Source organism: Gymnogyps californianus, chromosome 3, assembly GCF_018139145.2.
Source record: "Gymnogyps californianus isolate 813 chromosome 3, ASM1813914v2, whole genome shotgun sequence".
NCBI classification, from domain to species: Eukaryota; Metazoa; Chordata; class Aves; order Accipitriformes; family Cathartidae; genus Gymnogyps; species Gymnogyps californianus.
Window position 1 is genome coordinate 41,974,338 of NC_059473.1, and position 6,000 is coordinate 41,980,337.

The 6,000-nt window shown below is 42.5% G+C and overlaps 1 protein-coding gene across 1 annotated transcript in view; it reads right to left on the minus strand.

The window, feature by feature from the left end:
- Window positions 1-1,178, minus strand: part of FMN2 (formin 2) — a 162,700-nt gene extending 161,522 nt beyond the window's left edge. The window contains exon 1 of the mRNA XM_050893860.1: window positions 1,139-1,178. The gene's annotated coding sequence lies outside the window, so the exon portion shown is untranslated. The remainder of the gene's footprint in view (window positions 1-1,138) is intronic.
- Window positions 1,179-6,000: the final 4,822 nt, after the last annotated feature.

Below are 6,000 nucleotides of genomic sequence, written 5' to 3' on the forward strand. Positions count from 1 at the left end.
TCTGTAAACTTGCATTACAAACTCAACACACTCCCATTACAACTAATGATAGTTCACCAGCAGTAATTACACTGCAAATTATGCTGCAAAACCAAGCCATCGACAAAGCTGGGGTTATAAGACAGTCAAGTTAAAGACTGATCTTCATTTTTTAATTAGAAACTAGAAACCTATAATGGTTTAAATCGTGTATCTGCACTACTTCCTAGAAGTTTTCATACAGCACATCCTGATGAGTAAGTTCTTCAAAAAACCACATAAATGTATAGCCATAGATATTACCTGAGTTTAAATATATTACATTAAAAATTATTCAGTTTTTTCAATCTGCAGCTGTAATCCTAAAAGCAAAAGAACTATAAGAAAAAAAGCCAAACCATTTTCTAGATAGTCCTTCTGAATGTGGTATCCTAACCATCATGGATTCTGACTAGGATTTCTGATCTATATGAGGAAAGAGCATCACCAAAATGGGTATACTTATGTGAAGAGAGGTATGCATGTGAACGTCAAAGAATTTGCTCTGGTTATCCCACATAAGGCATAGAAAATACGTTTTTTTTAAAAAAAAAAAAAGGAACATGGGGGCAGAACACAAATTACCCCAAAGTGGCAGTGATAGATACAATTCTCAATCAGGATTTGCGGGAAAGTACAAAAGGTTAACATTAGTCAAACATAAAAACAAATGTTAATACTTTGGGGTTTGTTTATTCTCAGAAGTCTTTTAACATCTGAAGAAAAACATATTATTAGAAGTCAGCAAGAAACCAGAACATTTTTTCATCAGTATAAGCTACATTTTAAAAGCTAAGAATGTATTCAATATTCTACACCAAAAAAGAGACTTTCAACAGAAAGTAAAAATGGAAAAGAGGGGGGTTTAGGTGTTCAAGAAGGATATTTCATTTTTTAAGAGCAACTATAACTCATTCTTAACTTGCTATAAATTGTCCACAAACAACTGAGGCTAGTCCGTGAGCCTGCCTGCCTATCTCATTTAATATTTGCCAGTCATCAGTCAAAAATACCAAGGGGTGAGATTGCAGGCATAGGCCTGAAATCCCCCTCACCTCTTGTTCTCCTCCAAAGCTCAGGAGACATGAATGGTAACACACAGAGGAGAGTCAAAACTTACAGCTCAAGATGCATTGTCCTTGCTCTCCCAGAGACTTCCACGTTAACACATTCCTGTTCGAAAAGTAAGCCCCTGTTATGAGATTGTGATTATTTTCAAGAAGACAGTTACCATTTACTACAGCCTCTCTGGAAAGGTGGCCAGATCCCCCCAGCACTGCCTGCCCACCTGCCCTGCTGGGAGGGGAAGGGCTGCCGGCAGCACCGATTGCCCACACCTGGGTGCAGCCTCCTGGAGCACAGCCAAGGCAGAGTACTGCCCTCCGGGTGGGGCTGGGACCATGGTGGGAGCGTTCCCCCCAAATTCCTCACAAAAAGGCTGGGTAACCAGTTGACATCCTGGTATTTTGGGCCTGTCGCAAACACGGGCTGCCTGGGTTAGAGAGGGGCACCTAGGGGAGCCTGCCCTGAGGAGACACAGCTTTCCTGGGGTGGACAAGTTTTCACCATGATTTATTTACTGTGATATTTCATTTTGCTCTGAATAGTAGTCGTCCAGCAAGTCCCCATAGAGGAAGATAGTAACGTCCCATTACTGCTGCTGATGGGCACAGCGCTGCCGCAGGCTGTGCCTGCTGGGGGCCAAGCCTTTGGGGCAGGGTTAGGCTTCACCAGTATGATCCCAGGGAAGGGTTTAAACCACAGGAGTGCTGGCAACACACAAAGTGCCCAAAACAGCATCCTGGCAGTAATGCTGTGGCTACCAGCACATGAGCACTATCACCACTGTGCAGTAAAGGTGTGGGGAGGGGAGGGGGCGGCGAAGCAAGCGCATCCCCAGAATGAGCCATGCCATGTGCCCTGCACATACCACCATACCACCCTGCATGGTGACTGAGGGGCAGGCTCTGTACGTGCGCTTACGGCCAGCTCTTCCAGGCGCCCAAAATGGCTGGCCAGGCTACGTACATGTGTATATATGGGCTCTGTGCCCCGCTTCGTGCTGGCGACACTCAGTAGCTGGAGGCCGCTGCGGCCCAGGGCAGGTGCTCTCCTGGGGGTAAGCCACAACATGGCGGCCCAGGGTGGAAGCCTGCTGGAGGAGGCTGAACCTCATTCTCCAAGGCCACAGGCAAGGGCTGGGCTGCCACTGGCAGACCCTCTGCCTCGCCTCCACACAGAGGAGGGCTGAGGGTGAGGTGGCAGCAGTGTGAGAGCCGCAGCATTGTACTGCAGGGCCCAGGTGCCATGGCAGTGCTCTGGGAGCTGGGCTCTGCTCCCCCCAGTGCTGTGGCTCCTCCAGCCTCGCTTCATCCCACTCCCTGAGGGGAGAGGGAGAGTAGGGACAGCCCAGGGGATCCTCACCTCTGCCATACACACCCTGCAGAGATTTATTTTTTAATTAGTGGCTCAATGTGCACAGGTTTAGGTTGGAGATAAAGGCACATAGATTAACAGGACTGTTTTAAAGTACTCTGGTGTCACATTACTGATTGGGATATGGAAATGCAGACGGTATGAAGAAAGGTTTGTTTAAGCAGACCAGGATATTCCCAGCCATCTATATGTTACTAAAGCTTGAATTTTCATAAGCAAGCAGAGGGCTCATTCTCGTTCAGTCCAGTGCTGGAGCCAGGTCCCTGTACCTGCTCTTCTGTGGCTGCCACTCTGAGCATGCTGGAAAAGTTATCTCCCCAGAAGGCATCAGCTACTATTAAATACTCCCTTATACTGCCAAAGCCATGCTCTGAGCAGTTGAAAATTATTTCCAGCCCCGACACTCCCCATCTCTTTCAGCTATAGGGAGAATGGTCTTTTATGACTTGACAAGCTCTATCAGACTCACTTCCCCTCTCTGACTGGTAAAGGCCAAGTCAGGAGATCAGAAAATATAATGTGGATTAAGAGACCATAGTGGCTAGGGATAAAGTTGGTCCTGCCCTTGCCTCCTTTAGTTTCTAGTGGATATGAGATTCTGCTTTTTCTTTTAATACTTGCCTGAGCAGTATGAAATCATGCCTCATGCATTGTATTTATATTACGTTGAGGTGATCCAGCTAATGAGAAACCTGTTTTACCTATTGAAAGGTTTCTTTCACAAGGAGCTTGAACCTAGCAAGCAATGATCCTAGGTGAGTGTTTGGCTTGCCTAAGAGCTTTTATTAGGTGCAAGAGAAAATAATGACTAGGATTTTCAAATGCCGGCTACATAATGCTGATCTTTCTCCTGCATAATTTCTAGCTAGTGAGAACTAACATTTAAAATTAATGTATCTATCTGAAGAGGCAGGGTCTCCAGCAATGCAATGTTTGCCAGCTACTATGCTGCAGAATGCCCACTGGTTAGGAGCCAAAATCTTTGTGAAGCGTTTAACCTCCTGGATTTCTCACCTAAATGCAATAATACATTTATGCATTGTGAAACAGAGCTTTTTTGTTTAAAAATATGATCAGCTCGACACAGCAAAAACCATACACATTCCAACAAGCCCCTAACATTTCCATATTCTTACTGCTGCTTTATTGTAAAATATACTTTTCAGCATAAAAGCTATACAGAACCTTTCATAGTTACTTATATAGGAAGGGTTGGCTGAACAGCTGCACAGAAAACCCTGCCAGCATTCCAGAGATGTATGCATTGCAGGTCAGGGTCAGGTCACAGAAACAGCCTCTGAAAATCCAGGCCTCTGCAAATACTGCAGCCAGGGACTCCTGTATTTAGAGCACAAGATGCTACGCTAGTACTGTAACCAAACCCGAGCAATAGGGAAGTGTGAAGGTCTGTTTTATTCCCTGTCGCAGACTGAAAAGTGAGGTATCTTGTGGCACAGCTCCCACTTTTACTTGCACAAAGTTCATTTTAGACAAATTTTATTTCAAATGCAGATAGCCAGCAGTTGTTTGCTAATATATGCTAAGCAAATTCAGTGCAACACAGTGTAGGCTGCATCATGAAAAAAAAATTAGTAAAATATCTGCTGACCAGGCTACCAAAGAAGCACAGATAAGACAGTTTCTACCATTTAAACCACTGTAAAGTACAGTCAAAAATCAGAGTAAGAGTCTGAGTTATGAATTTTATTTTCTAAGAGAGTGAAATTTATGCAATAAGGGCATTTCTTCAGACCTCGTAATAGCTTTTGAACACAGTAGGAAATATCAACCAAGCTTTTAAGAGGAAGATGATTAAACCCCTGCAAAATTCACACACATACAGAATCAATATTTGGGTAGAGGTGGGGGAAAGATAAGCAGAACTGACTGTGTCAGTCGATCAAACAGGATTCACATAGTTTAGGACTACCCACCACAAGCAAGCATTTCATAGGGAAAAATGAGAGCAGACGAGAAGAGATTTATTGTACTAGAGGATAGAGAAAGGAACAAAGAATACAAATCTGTAGGAAACTGGGCCTCCTCATTTTCATTCCTTAGAGAAGAACATATTCTGTTAAATCAAGCAGAAAATTACATATTGTCTTTTCGGTTTCCTTGGACAACTCCCAGAGTATTTAATGACAGGGTTGAAAAATGTGGCCTTTGATCGTATCAGTGGACCTTTTTGCCTGCAGAGAGCCCAAAATGCCATGAAACAATGGCAGATTTTTGAGCCTAGTCCTTTTCTGTAGGAGACAAGGGATTAACTTAAGTATTTAGGGCTCTAATTTTATCTTTTGTACTGTAACAAGTATCTACTAGTCTGAAGAAAAAGTTGACAAAGATCAGGTTTTTCCTGAGATTCTTCTCTCAGTTTTTAAAGATCTCAATCAGTGACATGGATTGTTTTAAAAATATGTGGACAGAAAAAAAAAATCATCATTTTTTACCCTCCTCTTTTACGCATCAGTTTCTGTTCTATTGCAGACATTCACACACACACATGTGGATGTGCAATTTGGGCAAAATAAAAAAGAAGGTTATTGATCAGCTTTCAGTTCTTTTTAAAACAGCAAGCGTCCTCCTATCAATTGCCATAAATATGTTCCCCCTAGAGAGAACAACCCTGGGGCAAGCTCACTTTGTAAACTGCCTGGGGAAGTTTACAAAATGGGATGATTTTGAAGATAAGGCAATATTTTTGTACAAATTCATTGCATTGTCTCAAATACATTTAGTAATTAGAATGCATTTTTTATAGTATTTCCATAATCAGATTTGGGATTAAATGAATCCAACCTGGCAAGATAGGGAAGAATGTCTCTTTCCTAGCCTTTGGTTTACTTTAGTATAGAACATTAGCAAGGTGAACACTACTTTTACTAATGAACAAACGCGAATGCCCCCATTTGTTTAAGAGTTCATAGGATGAAGGCCTTTGCAACTAGAGTGAATTAAGTGTACTGAAACTAAAATTATAAACTAGCATCCAATGCAGAGAAAGATAAGCACTGAGAAGCCAGAAAGGAAAGCAGCTCTGAGGAAACCAAAGGAAAGCTGAAGTAGTATGTATCACTTACATAATATTAGTGTCTCATGGTTTTACTTCCTCTTACTGTGATCCTTTGCTGTTGTCACATGATGATCAGCAAGAGTCATCCATACGGGGGTTCATAACTGCTGTCTTTGGACTTCTGCCTTTATTTATCTCCACAGTACAGCTCAAACTGAAATTACTATAGCAATTATAACGATTCAAGTTCACGCCTTAAGTAGAGATCAGGGGAAGCTACTGCAGCGAATAATCTGGATAGATGCAGTCTCTGGCATACATACTGCTAAGAGCTGCTGATGCACAGGGAATAGTATTCTCCACTTTAAGGAGTTGTTGGTTGAGTTGTGACCCCTCTTCAGTAAAATCCTTGCCTTGTCTATACATATGCAGCCTTAGCTGGCCCAATACTTTTGTTTTAGGGCTTTATATATTTTCATAATAGGGGAAAGAGAGACCAGGAAAGTGAGAGGTATTTATGAAACCTGATT